The sequence below is a fragment of the Rattus norvegicus genome, chromosome 1, assembly GCF_036323735.1.
Source record: "Rattus norvegicus strain BN/NHsdMcwi chromosome 1, GRCr8, whole genome shotgun sequence".
NCBI lineage: Eukaryota > Metazoa > Chordata > Mammalia > Rodentia > Muridae > Rattus > Rattus norvegicus.
Genome location: NC_086019.1, coordinates 136,183,076 through 136,198,998, shown reverse-complemented (window position 1 = coordinate 136,198,998; position 15,923 = coordinate 136,183,076). Strand labels below are relative to the sequence as shown.

At 40.4% G+C, this 15,923-nt stretch overlaps 1 pseudogene; it reads left to right on the top strand.

The window, feature by feature from the left end:
- The first annotated feature begins 11,458 nt into the window (after positions 1-11,458).
- Mif-ps8 (macrophage migration inhibitory factor, pseudogene 8) lies at positions 11,459-11,898 on the top strand (annotated as a pseudogene).
- The last annotated feature ends 4,025 nt before the right edge of the window (positions 11,899-15,923 follow it).

The following is a 15,923-nucleotide window of genomic DNA, read 5'->3' as shown; positions in this document are numbered from 1 at the left end:
CTTGTTTCTGGTTTTATTGCTCAACAGCTCCTCCTTAAGCATTGGCTAGCATAATGGAATGCATTCTAGGTCAGCTCCATTGTTCAAAATGATGAGGCTTCACTTAGCACATTTTTAAATGAAGAGAATTATCTAGGAAGGCACAGAGCCTGGTGAGATCTGCTCTTGACTTCCTAGTCTTCTATGTCCTTTTGAAAGATTCTTTATTTTTCATGCTTTGGTCTGTAAAGTTGCTGTTTGAATCTGATGTGAATTAGAGGTGAGGGAGTATATTAAAAGTTCCAGCATGTATGAGATTCTTAAACAGAAACTGAAGGATATGGCTCAAACACTTCCTTTCAGTGCACACAAGACCATACTATTGCCTTATTTTCCGTAAATGCACAAAGGGCCTAATTTACTCAGTCTCTTTGACCCAAAGTATATTTCAATCCAAGTCTTTTTCTGTGATTGGGTAGTCATGTATGCTGGAATCTGTGAAAGATCAAAATTCTTGAGAAGGATTTTAGTTCAAGTCTACAAGCACTTAGGCCTGACTCTGAAGAAAGAGTGATGGAAAAGTGGATGGACGCACCCTGTTCAGTATTATCCATCCTGGACAGAGCCAGGCTTTTTAATTTTGCTCTTCATATCCACCCTGCAAGGAGGTTGTACTAGTTCTGTTTACAGACGAGTTAACACAAGGTCTGAGAAATTCAGAAAATGTGAGTTCTTTGATAACACCTGACCTAGAGGTTGGGATTGCAGAATTCTGCCAGACCATCCTTTCTAATTTGTTTTCTTGTGGATGGTGAGCTGAGCAAAGACAGCCAGAGGTACAGGGCGTTGTTCTACAGGCAGTCCCAGGTCATGGTGGAATCTGGGTGGGAAGCAAACTCTTCTGCTGTGCTCAAGGACAGCACTGTAAACGTACAACAGGTTTCTGTGTACAGAGGTCATCTGTTAGTGTAGCAACGTGAATTATAATTAGAGTAAGTAACAAAGATTGATTCATAGCTGTGCTCCCTTGGGCTACGTTAGGCATGATAATCTATTTTTATTATTTGAAAGATAGCATGGTCCTTTGTGTTATACCTTAATGCAAAATTCCAGGAAATTCTTTAGACTGAAAATAGCAAAATGGCTATTTTAGTACAAGCAACACTAGGCAGTATAAACACAATTCTAGATATCTATTATCTATGTATTGGTTCATGAAACCCTGTCCAGAAATTGATAAGCATATATTTAATAATCAGAACATAAGTGATGAAATTATAAAGACTTTGTCAATCATTATTAATTTAAAAACATTGACCTTTGGGTTGATGTAAAAATAACGATGTTCAAGAAAAAAAGATAAATGCATAGCACAGAGAAAGAAATGAATGTGGAGAGGGAAGTGGAGAATCCACATGTGTGTTTCATCTTCATGGTACGCAGGAAGGTAGGTGCAGGTGGGAGGTGGTACATCAAACTGGTTCATTTTGAGAACTATTGTCTTCTGATCCATTTTTTTTTGAGGCAAGAAAGACTGAGTGTAGACTTAACCTCTTTCTAGAATGAATGTTAGTAACTCCAGGAGAGTTAAAATATATATCACATCAATATGTAATGGATTTTCATTTTCTATAAATTATGTTGTCTAAAGAATGATTTGTCTACCCAGGAAATTAATTTCTTCAGAGGGCATAGGATCCAAGATATCAGTGTTAATATGAGTTGCAGATAGATTGGCTTGAATCTACACTGAATGCTAGGGTTGGTTGAAAGAGTAAATGGTTATACTAATTCTACTCATATTCATGATATTGTATGGAAAATAGTGCATGTAACATTCAAGTGCATATGAAATCGCATGGGAAATTGTAGAACGTTCTTCCACCATGCGGGGGATGTTCTGACAGCAGAAATGAGAACAAAGTGTAGAAGCTAGAGTAAATGCTCATGGGGTCACACAGACTGTAGTATCTGAGGATGGAAGTGAAAACGGGCTAACGAAAGGGCTCTGGTATCCTATGAAGCACACCCTTCTTCCTATTTCAATTCTGGTAACAGCATTCATAGGGTATCGGTCCAACATGGCGATGTGGCTTAATTAGACAGAAATGGGTTTGCATGAACCGAATGGGATGCAAGAGGTTCACATCAGAGCTCCCAAGGACAAGGGCCTGGAAAGTGACTAACACGTTAAGATTTTTGTGCTCTCTATAAATATAAAGACCACGAATCCCAGCCAAGGGAATCGTGGTGTAGATTTCCTGATGTGACTTCTTTCCAGGCTGCTACTCAGTGGGCTTAAAAGCAAAGAGAAAGCACATGAAGTTGAGGGGCAAAAACGGTGACATGGGAGGTGCTGGAGGGGAGGGGATTGAAATACATTGGATCAAAGTATATTATATGTATGCATGAAATTTTCAATAGAAAAGAATTGCCTCAGATACACTGCAGTCCATATACATTAGGTCAAATATAGGCTGGGACACAGAGAAAATAGCCATTGAAAGGTAGCTAACCTTATTGGCCATCATACAGAGTTGTTATTGGCTTGGAAGCAGTGGGAGAAAGTATCAGTATAATATTCTGAGCATGAATGCAGTAAAATTATAAAAAAAACAGCTAAGATAAGAGCGACTCTGGCACAGTTGCTTAAAAGCACAGTAACTGGGATGTGACGAAGGGATTTATAGAGCAGGATGTTGATGTGTTTATTGGCATATTCATTAGAGTTAATGTGGCACCATACTTTAAGCCATCACAGGGCAATGAGATTTTGTGAATCCTGGGTTATCTCAAACTTGTCATAGTATGTCATCCTAGAACTTGGCAGGAGTGCACTGTGATAAAAGGACTGAGGAAATTTGATGGTAGAGCTGATCCCCCTGTAAGAAAAGTGTTAGGCAGCATAAGAGCAAGTGTCACAGAGCCTGTGGCTACAGCACTGTAAATCTCAGCACTTCAGAGGCCAAGACAAGGAGATCACATATTTAAAGCCAGTCTGGTCTACAGGGTGAATTCAGGGCCAACAAGGGCAGTTCAGGGAGACCTTGTCTCAAAATAGAAAATGGAGATATGGTTTGGCAGAAGCAGCAACAATATCAAGTTTGTGAAATATGAAACGATATGCCATGGACAGACATAAATACACACAATGGAAAACATGGGCTTTTAGCATGGCAAATGGTTGAGGAGTAGAACATGGCTTTTGGACATATAGCTTAGTGCATACACTCTGTCTGTCTGTCCATTTGTCTGTCTATCCATCCACCCACCCAAGCATCCACTCACCTACCCACTCACCCACACAAGAACCTATCTATCTATCTATCTATCTATCTATCTATCTATCTATCTATCTATCTATCTATCCATCCACCCACCCATCTATCATCTGTCTGTCTGTCTGTCTATCTATCTATCTATCTATCTATCTATCCATCCATCTATCATTTGTCAAGACAGGGTTTTTATGAAAGTCTTGGCTGTCTTGGAACTCACTCTGTAGACCAGTTTGGTATGGAACTTAAAGATCTACTCTGCCTCTGCCTCCTGAGTGTTTGGATTAAGGGTATGCACCATTACCCTCTTGCTTACATATTTTAGTAATCTATCCTTCATGTCCACAATTTTTACTAAGCGTATGTTTGAACTTGTGCTTCAGAAGGGAGTGTGATGGGGCCATGTAGGAGGCAGTAGGTTTAAAGTGTAAACTCCTGGGCAGGTCTCATTTCCAGGATCTGCCTGCCTTTATCTCTTCTTCTGAGTCTCCAACCCAGACCTTGCCTGGCTCTGCCACGCTGCTATTAGTTGGGCTGGTAGATTTATTGGTAACAAAATATGTCTAGTTCAAGTCCCTCTCCCTTGGTTGACACCATGTATTGGTCTAGCAGCTTGCACAAGGGGGACCCTGGGAGGTGGTTATTTGTGTGCTGATGTATGAACAGGCATGCTCATGTATCTGTGAGAGGGCTACTTTTGATCCCCCCTTTTGTGATAGAGGGGTTGTCATTATTAGAGGTATAGGGATGACAAGGTATGACCCCAACTACTATAGCAGTTGTCTTTGGAACGGTCTGTTAGTCATACTTATAGCTCCAAGAAGGAGGGCGCTTCATGCTGTGCAGGGTCATGCTGGAGCTTCATGTAGGAATAGAGAGAATAAGCAGTAGTTCTGAGAGGAAGTAGTTCTTGTCCTCATGACAAGAGGATGAGGTGACCCTGGCTCCCCATACTTGGCTGCTTATTACTTCCTGGTGCTGGAAGGATAGTGACCCTCAAGAACTATGCTGGTTCTGAAGATAAAGGGGGTTTGACTGGAGGACTTTATCTATTGGTAGAAGCAGACATGTGTCTTCCCGGCTGTGGTGTCTGTATTCTGAATATTCTCATCAATGATTATGGTTCTTCATATGATCACTAACATATACATTGTAGTCCTAAGGCCCTGGAATAAACCCTTATCTCTGTATTTTCAACTATTAGTGGATATGAAGGGTCAACTGATCATAACCTGTCCTCTTTACATGAATAGCTGATCTGGTCCACTGACTCTTAACTTGTTGGTCCCCTCATGGACTTAAAGTCATTATTTTTATTTTTAAAGTAATTATTTTATTTCTCTGCTTATTGGATTGATATCTAAAAGGTAATAAAGTCCTATCTATCTATCTCTCTATCTCTCTATCTCTCTCTCTCTCTCTATCTATCTATCTATCTATCTATCTATCTATCTATCTATCTATCTATCTATCTACATTGGGCTTTCTAAGTGGTACAGCCAAAAGTTCTGACAATTTAGAGAACAACTTTCCTAGGTCCTTTATTTTTGTTGCCTACTTATCCCCAGAGGGTACAGAGAGTATTTGAGGCTGGGCCTATGGCATAAATAGAATATATATATATATATGAATAAATATATGTTTGTATATGTATATGTAGGATAAAGATAGATATATAAGTATATACACACATATATAATTAATCACTCTTTTCTTATTGTAATATACACACATACATATATACTTTATCTGTAAACACACACACATATACGTATATTTGGAGAGAGAGAGAGAGAGAGAGAGAGAGAGAGAGAGAGAGAAGAGAAGAGAAGAGAAGGAACATGAGTTTTATCCTCTCATGGACCTCCTGGATCAAGATGTCAAGATAGCACAAAATAACAAAAATAACAAACTACAATTTCAGATCTTAAACCAGGAGATGTATTGACTCCATGAAACTCTCAGTGCTTGGAGGACTGTAGTATTACATAGTTATCAATAGGTAAGTAGTGGTGGTGTGCATATGCATTCATGCATGTGTACATGTGCCTGACACGGAGAGAAAAGGACAGACAAAAGCAATGAGACAGGACAAGCCTTCTGCTTACTTTCTTTAATGCTTTTTTCCCTGCCTTGTAAGCACAAGGGCTCTTACGTTGTGACTTTGCATTGGGTTCTACACATTGTGCAGTCAGTTGTATTGGTGATTTAGAGGAAAACTTACTTAGGTCTTGGGCATTTATTAACGTTGCCTACTTAACCCCAGAGGGTATCTGAGTCTTCATCTATGACACCTATGTGCATTTGGAAGTGGTCTGTGAACTATGCTGGGGAGCTACCTGAGTAAGCTGAATTTGAAACCCCAGAAGGCAGATAATGACATGTGTCTTCTGTCCTATCGCATTTTAAATATTCTCATCAATGATTATGCTTCTCTATGTGATCATTAATATGTAAATTATAGTCATAAAACACTGGAGCGAACCCTTGATCACTGCATTTTTCGCTATGAATGGTTGCGATGGGCCACTTGATAATAACCCGCTCTCCTCTTGTGCATTAATTGCTAACTGGTCCAGTGACTTTTAACCTGTCTGTCCCCTCATGGGTCTAAAGTCATTAGTTTTACCTCCCTGCCTATTGACTTAGTATTTCAAAGGTAAGAAAGGAGTGACTAATTAGACAGACCGAGAATCAGGTTTCTGCTAGCGGAGGAATATGGTAGCTATTTGCCAAGGGGATTCTGAAGGAGGAGAGCTGGCTTTGTCTGGCTTTGTGTGATGTGAGTGGTTTGAACTGTGAGATGTTCTTTGACTAAGATAGTGGTCTTCCTCGCTCTGCACTTGAGAGCAGAAGGAGGCTCAACTTTTATTAGGCTGCAAGAAGTTAGAAAAGTCCAAATACTGCTTTATGATTCATTGCTTTGTGGAGGGATATTAATCCAAGTTACAGAATTCCCACGCTTCTCCCCTTTTACTGAAAATAATTCTATTATTTTCAATTACAAAGAGTATTTCTAAACAACTGCTACAAAGGAGGTATTGCTAAGACTGGCAAACAGGCAGAAATGGCCTGGAGAGTGTTTCTCGCCTCCCACGCAGAAGTAGATGCTCAATCCAAGTGTACTTGATAAGGGATGTCTAGGACAGCTCTGCAGTGGCATATTGCTGCAGAGCATCCTGTTCAAACCTGTGTGAACTGGAAACCCCTCCCAGCGATCATTTCCATTGTTTGGTGCCATTCAGATTTATGTTTGGGTCTATTAGAATAGGAATTTTTCTAACTGATAAATTTCTAGTATGCTTAGTATTGATTTCTGACAGTTGGACAGAATAGATTAAGAGTAGAATGGGGAAAATTTAAGGAATTTTACAACAGAAAGGAAACAAACTAAAACCCCAGAAGAGTCAATACTTGTAAAATATTGAAAACAGAACCTAGAATTTTTAGAGAAATTGATTTCCTTGCTCCCTTTCTCTCTCTCCAGATGAGGCCAGCTTTCATCTATTAGACATAACACTGTTCTGTCCAGACAGACGGTAGAACAGATTATGCTGTCCTTGGGAAGTGCTTGGTATTCTTGATCAATACAGAAATAAAATTGGAATTAGTGCTCTTCAGAAATAGCTCAGATTAACCTCAAACCAGGGCCTTCGCAGGGGCCAGATGGCACACAAGTGAGAATTGAGTGATACTGACATCATCACAGACCCTCTGTGTCTGAAAACTCAAGGGCTGATGGGATGTTCCCATCCCCACCTTCAAGTTAGTCTCAGCTTGTGCCAAAAGCATCCAGCTGGGGCATCATGTGCTGCAGACTTCTTTCCAAGCGAGTTGCCTTTGCACCCTTTTCCCTCGTTGATCAACTTTGCAAGTGTGACCTTCCCTCTGAACTCTGAGACCATGTCTCTGGCATCTTCATTCATCCTCTGACTGACTCAGGCAGTAACAGTCCTTCAATTATGTGTCCCCTCTTTTCAAAGATGGTCTCAGCTCATTATATTATGAATTTGCTCCATGCCACACACGTTTTACAGTTGCTTACGATTTTCAAGAGAAGAAGGGGAAGTTTTCCTGATGCATGTCCTCTTTTATATCTTCTTCTCTTTCAGAGGTATTCTGAGGTTTTCAATAGAAAAAGGTTTCGTGTTTCGATAAATTTAATCCACACCCTTTGATGCTATGAAAAGTGGAAGTTTAATATTTGCAATTATTTGTTCCTAGTGTATATAGCTGACTTTCTCATGGGACTTTGTGGATCTAGAGGCTTCGTGGGTTGGGTTTCAAGAGACAAAATAAATTAGAAGTCCATTCTAATATTCCACTTAAAATTTAGAAGTAATTTTTTAAAAACGCAAGTGTGGCAACCTAACATCTGAATTCCACCATGTCAACTCCCCAGGTCCTCAATGTTATCAGCATAGTTATGCATGCTTTAGGCTTTATTTCTCAATGCACATAAAAAGTGCAAAGAATGAAACCAAACCAACCAAAGAACCACCCCGTTCCCCACCAAACTAGCAAAACCATTGCAAATAACCTGAACACAATTCCAGAAAACAGTTTTATATTGGTTTTCATTTAGCCATTTTATTTTTATTTTAAATTCTGTGCAAATCTGTGCACCTGAATATAGATTTGTTCACATGAATGCAGCACTTCCAGGGGCCAGAAAGTTGGAGTTGTAGATGCTGGTGACATGCGGAAGCCAGGAACTGAATCCTGGTCCACCCCGAGCAGTAGATACTCTTAACCATTGAGCCATCTCTCCAGTCACATATTTGATTTTTGTTTGTTTGTTGTTTGTTTTTTCAAAACAATGGAGACACAGCTGAGCAGTTAAGAGCTCCTGCTGCTTCTCCAGAGAACTAGAGTTTGGATTCCAGTACTTGAGTTCTGCAGCTTACAACTTCCTGTAACTGCAGCCCTAAGGGATCTGATGCTGTCCTCTGGCTTCTGCAGGCACCTGCACACATGTGGCACAGACACACACACACACAAACACACACACACACACACACACACACACAGAGAGAGAGAGAGAGAGAGAGAGAGAGAGAGAGAGAGAGAGAGAGCCACCACCATCACATCACACATAACTAAAAATAAATCTAGCAACAACACTTCTTTGTTCTTGGAGGATCACAGCAAGAGGACACGCCTACATTCCTATGAGTGATACCAACTGCATGACCACACCTCCAACTTTATTTATATTTATTTATTTAGCAGGTGCATTGACTTAACTCTGCTTTTAATTCCTGGGGATTGGTTTTGAATTTAATTTGGTTTAAAAACTATATTAAGTGCTATCATGACTTCCAAATCAAATCAATAGATATCCAGAGGAAGACACTCTCATCTGTGTGCTTTCCATCCTCTTTCTCCCAGAGGTAACACTTAAGGACATGCTCCTTCTCTCTTCCTACTGGGGGATGGAGATACCAGCACTACTGGATGAATTGTAAGCACATACTTTCTTCCTAACTTACATTTTCTGCTTTCTAGTATTTTCATTGAATCTTGTTCTAAATCTGCGGCTGTGTGCTGACACACCCCAGTCTCTTTAACAGCTTCTTATTTCTTCACTATTTGGATTCATCACAATTTTGTAACCATTTTCCTAGAGATGGGCATTTGTTTTCTTTTCTTTTGTTTTGTTTTACCAGTCCTTTGTTACTAAGTTTGTTAGACAATGAATGTACATTGTCATTGTATATTTTTTGCTGAATTATCTTCGGCATAGATTGCAAAAGTAGCATCCTCAGATCATAGATGAAATTTATATTTCACTAGATGTTATCAAATTATTCTCCATAGGAATTAATAGTATTTAAAAAAAATGCCTTGATAGTCTATTTTATCTGTACCCTCAAGCTTTCATTAAAAATAGAACTACTTTTAGACAATCATCAATTTTAAGTGTGATTTTAGTCTTCCTATCATTTTGAGTAAAGAATCAATCAGAATATGATAGTTTTAGTTAGCTGGATGGTGGTACTCAATCTTCAATGTATATGCATGTGCAAACATCATACTGTATAATTTTAAGCACAGTTTTCTTGTGAATTACACCTTTATAGAGATGGGCAAAAGAGAGAACTCGTTTTCTTCTTGTCTTCTACATCTGAGTCCCTTTTGGTGCAGACAAACACAAAGCTATATATTTCTATATTCTCTCTGTTCTTACAAGAAAATGACTTTACACGAGACATGACCTTAGAATCTGCTTTTTACTTTAACAAAACACCACAGACTGGCCATTTATAAATAATATAAATTAAGTTTTCATAGTTCTGGAGTCTAGAAAGTCTGAGATCATGGTGTTAACATCTCTTGAGAGGGTTACTGCTATGTTTTCATATAAAGAAAATAGATTGGAGTGGAAGAGGAAGATTCCCACAAGTCCTTTATTATGTAGGGACATTAAATATTAAACATCTTCAAATACTGTTGCGTAGGCTTACATTTACCACATGAACATCGGGGTCAGAAAGTATCTAGGCCATTCTTTTTTTAGTGGTAGTATACTACTCTATGATAGCTATATACCATAATTAATTCAGGTGTTTTCTTTTTGATTGACCTGTCCTTATTCCTCTTCATTGGACAGTATGTATGAGTATGAACACTAATCAGGGTTCTCTATAGTATTAAAGATTATGGAATGAATCCCTGTATAAAGGAGATTTATTGGAATGATGTAAAGGTTGTGGTCCAGCTAATCCAACAATGGCTGGCTGTAAATGGAAAGACCAATAATCCAGTAGTTGCTTAGTCCACAAGGCTGAATGTTACAGCTGATCTTCAGTATGTACCCAAATCCCAAAGAAATCGGCTCCACTGCCAGTGAATGAATGGCCATGCTAGCAAGGCAAAGGCAAGCAGGAAAAGAAAAAAAAGCGTTCTATGTCCTTATATAGACATTCATTAGAAGGAGTGACTAAGATTAAAGGTGTGTCTTCCTGCCTCAAGATCCAGGTCAAAGGCACGTATGTGTTTCCTGCCTCAAAGGTTTGAACTAGACGTGGATTCATTCACCTCAAACCAAGCAAAAGATAGGGGTGTGTCCTCCATTTCTGCATTGTAGTTCATTGCAGATGTCGTCAGGTTGACAAGCAGGAATAGCCATCACAGATAACAGAAATGCTATTATTTGTAATAACCTGTAATGTATATTTGTTTAAAATTCTTCTGATCAGGGAAACAAAAATACTAGCTTCCTACTGTCCCAAATGAAAGAACATTCAAAGCAGAACCTGGCCACTGTCCATTGTCCTGAAAGCTAAGGAAGTATTCGGATAATGGCAGTGGGAAGAAATCATGGCCAATTATGTGCCAAGGGCGGACCACAAATGGACTGATTTTGTTAGCTACTCCTAACATCAAGTTGGAGTTATTAATTGTCGAATGGTAATTAGCTCTTTAATATTGTTCTAGCATGAAGACTGCACTCCAGCAGGATGCTAGGAGAGAGAAGGCAAATATGGATATCATTTACTGTCACCTTCATCAGAAAATAATCTTAATTTGATGAAAAAGCTGATTTTACTGATCTCAGTCAATAATGCCTTCTAGAGATCCTTTGTGGTAAATTTGATTTTCTTTATAAAGATTAATTTTAATTGTCATTTATGTGTATGTGTGTATGTGTTTGTGTGGGGTTATGCGCATGTGAGTGCAATGCTCTTAGAGGCTAGAAGAGAGCATTAGATCCCCGAAGCTGGTGTTAAAGGCAGCTGTGAGCTGCCTGCCCTGTGTGCTGGGAACTGAACTTAGGTCCTCTGGAAAACAGCAAGCAGTCTTAGTACCTTCTTTCCAGGCCCAAGCTTGTGTTTTTTCTTAGCGGAGACATATCACCCTATGGTACAAAAAGTACTCTGATCAGTTCAGATGCTTACTTATGAATGGACTGGCTTTATTTCTATCCTTTTGACATCATGTGAGACTTAGGTCATGATTTTTTAGCTATGATCCCCTGGAGCACAGGTTAAACATAGAATAGATAAGTTTTACTTCATCAAACTGTAAAACTTTTATGCACCATACGACACTGCCTAGAAGGGCACACTGAAGTTCATAGACAGGGAGAAATGTTTGGGGCCAGTTATCTGATAGGAGCCTACTGTCTAGGATATAAAGCAAACCCTTACATTTAAAATCAAAAGGAAGCTCAGGTCCCTGACTTAGGTCACACTGCGCTTTGCACCGTCCTCCAGCCTTCGCTCGCAGTCTCTCCGCCACCATGCCTATGTTCATCGTGAACACCAATGTTTCCCGCGCCTCCGTGCCACAGGGGTTTCTCTCCGAGCTCACCCAGCAGCTGGCACAAGCCACCAGCAAACCGGCACAGTACATCGCAGTGCACGTGGTCCTGGACCAGCTCATGACTTTAAGCAGCATGAACGACTCCTGCGCCCTCTGCATCCTGCACAGCATCGGCAAGATGGGTGATGCCTAGAACCGCAACTACAGCAAGCTGCTGTGTGGCCTGCTGTCCGACCGCCTGCCTGCACATCAGCTGGGACCGGGTCTACATCAACTATTACGACATGAACGCAGCCAACGTGGGCTGGAACGGTTCCACCTTCGCTTGAGCCCGGGCCTCACTTATCTGCACCGCTGTTCTTCGAGCCTTGCTGCACGCATGCAGCGTTTTGTGTTTATCCACCCGTAATGATGGCCACCTTCCGGTCGGGAGAAATAAATGGTTTGAGACCGAAAAAAAGAGAAATAATCCAGTTAAAATGAGTAAAAAGACATGAATATTTCTACAGGAGGGGAAGCAAAATGCCAATAATCGTATGAGAGGGGCTCAGTGCCCCATCACCAGGGAAGTAGTTTCAAAACTACATTGAGAGACTATGCTATCGATGTCCGCCAATCTGGGTAGATGAAGCCTGCTAGAGCTAAATTTAAACCTGTGGGGAAATCCAGACTGTCATGTATTTCTAGTGAGGATGTGAATGGAGGCAGCTCTTTTGAGCCTTAGTTTGGGCCTTAAACGTAGACTCACCATCTCCTCTGTCAGTTCCACTTCTTGGGATTTTCAGAAGACAAACTGAAGTGTGTGTTTATCCCGACGCTTGTACATACTGTTCATCCCAGCCTTATTCACAAGAGCAAGCGAGGAAACACCCTAACTGTCATCAGCTAGTGAACGGGAGGACACATTGCAGTGCACACACTCAGGGGACTGTTTCTCATCCCCAGAGAGGCACTGGTGACGCGTGCTTCCTCGGAGATGAACCTTGGTCACAGGTCATATGAAAGACTCCAGATATTAAAAACACAAACCATTCTATTTATATGAAATACCCAGAATAGGCAGATCTGTAGGAATAGAAAGCAGAGGCATAGCGGCTGAGGTTGGAATAATTGCTAACAACTATGGTGTGTGCTTTGGGGCCAATTAACATATTCTAAAACTCACTGCGGTTGTGCATACAACAAAAAGTATTGAACTGTGTGTACTTTCAATAGATAAATTCAATAAAGGGTTTTTTCTTTTCTCTTACTGATACAGATGAGGATGCTTGCAGCTAACCATCAGACTGAACAAGGGGACTGCAATGGAGGAGTTAGAGAAAAGACTAAAGGACCTGAAGGGGTTTGCAATCCCATAGGAAGAACAACAATATCAACCAACCAGATCCTTCCCACCCTCAGAGCTCCCAGGGACTAAACCACCAACCAACAAGTACACAGGGAGAGACCCATGACTCCAGTCACATATGTAGCAGAGGATGGCATTGTCTGGCATCAATAGGAGGAAAAGTCCTTGGTCCTGTGAAGGCTCATTTCCCCAATGTAGGGGAATGCCAGGGTGTTGAGATTGGAGTGGGTGGATGGGAGTGGGAGCATCCTCATAGGAGCAGGGGGAGAGAAAGGGGTATGGGAGAGGGGGGAAAAGGGGATAACATTTGAAATGTAAATACATAAAGTATCTAAGAAAAGTAAAAAAAGAAGTCATCACTACATATATTCAACAAATACGTAAAATTGTAAGGTTGGACCAGATGATGGCAAGGTGTTTCCTAAGAGTCTTCACTGCTAATTTTGTAGTGCCAAGTATCTTGGCTGAGTTTTCATCTTCTGTCTTGACTTCCCAGGGGATCATGGGCAGGAGCTAGAGATAGACAGACATTGCCTCAGCAAACCGTGTTTGGCTTGGCCTGCTGTTCACTTGCCGTCGCAGTTGCTCGGAGTGTTTTATGTACTAGATGAAATGTCTCTTTCATTATACCAGAATGAACTCGAATGACAGTGTCTTGGAAGAAAACACTATCTGTACCCAAAGCATTACTTTAAATTCACTTCAGTCTCTCAAGATGCTCTGGTCTCCACATCTGCTCCATTGTCTTCTCTAACATTTGCATCTTGGATTGAGGTAAAGGGTGCAACCTTGCTCCTTGTTAGCTGTTGGAAGACTGCCTTGCCCTCGAAGTTACAGTCTGAGACATTTCATGAATCATCTTCTGGTCTTTTATCCCACACAAAAAAGGGCCTACTTTGCTCTGGACTTCCCTTCCATTTGCTCATGCCCATTTCCTGCCAAAGTAACCGTTTTCCCCCAAAGAAAATAAAAGAGGTTCTGAGTCCTTCATTAGTATCTGCATGTGGGATGAAGAAGCAATTGATGTGCAGAGCCCAGCAGTAATGAGGTGATGATCAGAGTGGGGTGCGATGACCCCAAAGCAATCTTTTGTAATGAGCAATTAATTATTAAAATTGGATCCCAAGTATATTCGATTACTAAATCAATCAGCCTCAGCTTACAGCCTCATTAAGATTAGTGGGCTAAAAGCCAATTTATTACAAACAGAATATTTTTCATTTAAAATATATATATGAATTTTATGTGCTAAAGACATGATCTGGATAACTGCATATGTGCATGGGCATATATATACGTGCATGTGTATGTACATACATGTTGCATGCTTGTGTGTAATATATATATATATGTATATATATATATATGTAGATCCCTTATGGGAAACTTTACACATACGCATCTTTGTATCTTTCATTTCAGAAGATCGGATGTGTGACCAGCCACACGGCAGTTGTATTTTCCTTTAAGATTGCCTTTCTTGTCTTTCCTTCCCTCTGCCCATTACTTAGCTTGAATCTAAAAAGCACACGGGAACATGTGGTGTGGATAAAGATAATGTGTCTCTCTCTCCTCCAAGACTAAAAATCAGATGTCCTGAGCAATGGGGATCTAATGACCAAAGAGTTACTTCAGATCTGGGAGTGTCAAAGTACTCATTGAAAACAAAACAAAACGAACAAACAAAGGACAGCACCAAGAAAGAGAAGACAGCTCATAAGACCAGAGAAGGTATTTTCAAATTATGTATATAGTAATCAAACCTGGCAATAAGGAGACAAATCAATTTTTACAAAAGAAAGACTAATGAATCTACCTGAATGTGCTAAAGACGAATGTGGTTCAGGAAGCCCCATCTTTCCCCTACCGCTCCCACTCTGCCAACTTTTCCTTTTAATTTAATCCCTACCTCCCTTTTTCATCTTCCTCTAGCCCATAGAAAATAAGAAAAGTAGTTCTCTGAACAGGGATTCTGCAGCAGAAGTAACGATTAAACCAGATCCAGTAGCACAGGCCTGTTATTCCAGCTACTCATTCACTCAGGCAGGAGGATTGCAAATCCAATTACCTTCTGGGGTGCAGAGTGAGCTCAAGCCTATCCTGGGAAACCTTGTGAGCTGTCTCCTCCCAAAAGAAAAAAAATAGAGGAGAGAGAGAGGGGGAGAGGGAGAGGGAGAGAGAGAGGGAGAGGGAGAGGGAGAGAGAGAGGGGGAGAGGGAGAGTGTTGAGGGTCTTAACTCGTGGTGTTCTGGCCTGCAGGTGGTACTAAGTTCAAGCACCAATGGTACTGAAAACAACAGTAACAGAAGTGTGGGTAAGAGCAACCATACGCACAGCCAATCAGTGTTTAGACACAAATTTCTACAGCACACACTCCTTCCATATGTGAAAACAGTACAAGGACCAGTACCCATGGCTATTGAAAGTAAATCCTACTCCTTCTGGTCCTACAGGGTTAAAATATTTCTGTTCTAAAAATGGAGTTTGGGGACTTCTGTAACCCACATCCTCGCATGTCTTATATTATTCTGCTGATGCTTACATTTTGCATGTAAAAGGTAAGATGTAAAAATAATCGATAAAGAGCACTTGGAATAACAGAGATATGCTGGGCGTCTTCCAGAATTTAACGTATGAAGGTGTTGGAAAGACTTCATTAAAAATCTACATTTTGTGAAGGCAGGAGATTTTAATCACAGACCCACAGCAGACACTCAATAAAAACTTGCTAAAGGAAAAGGGTGGGTTAAAAATACAGGCCCAGACAGCATCCCATGACATTTAAAGTCTCTTGGCAATGTGTTCCAACTGGTTCCCTTTAATCCATTAGGAAGCATTTAGGAAGTGCCTTTTTGAACAAGTAACAAAATTTCCACTCACTGCTAGGAGACTTTTCACACACGTCGACTTCCTACTTCAAGTTTTAAAATCCAGCTGCTGTATTTATTTATTTTTTAGTATAGTACTACGAAAAAAGGAAGAATTCAATACCATTTCCTTCTAACTTGATTTATAGGGTATACATATCCCAACGAAGCATTTTGTGGAAA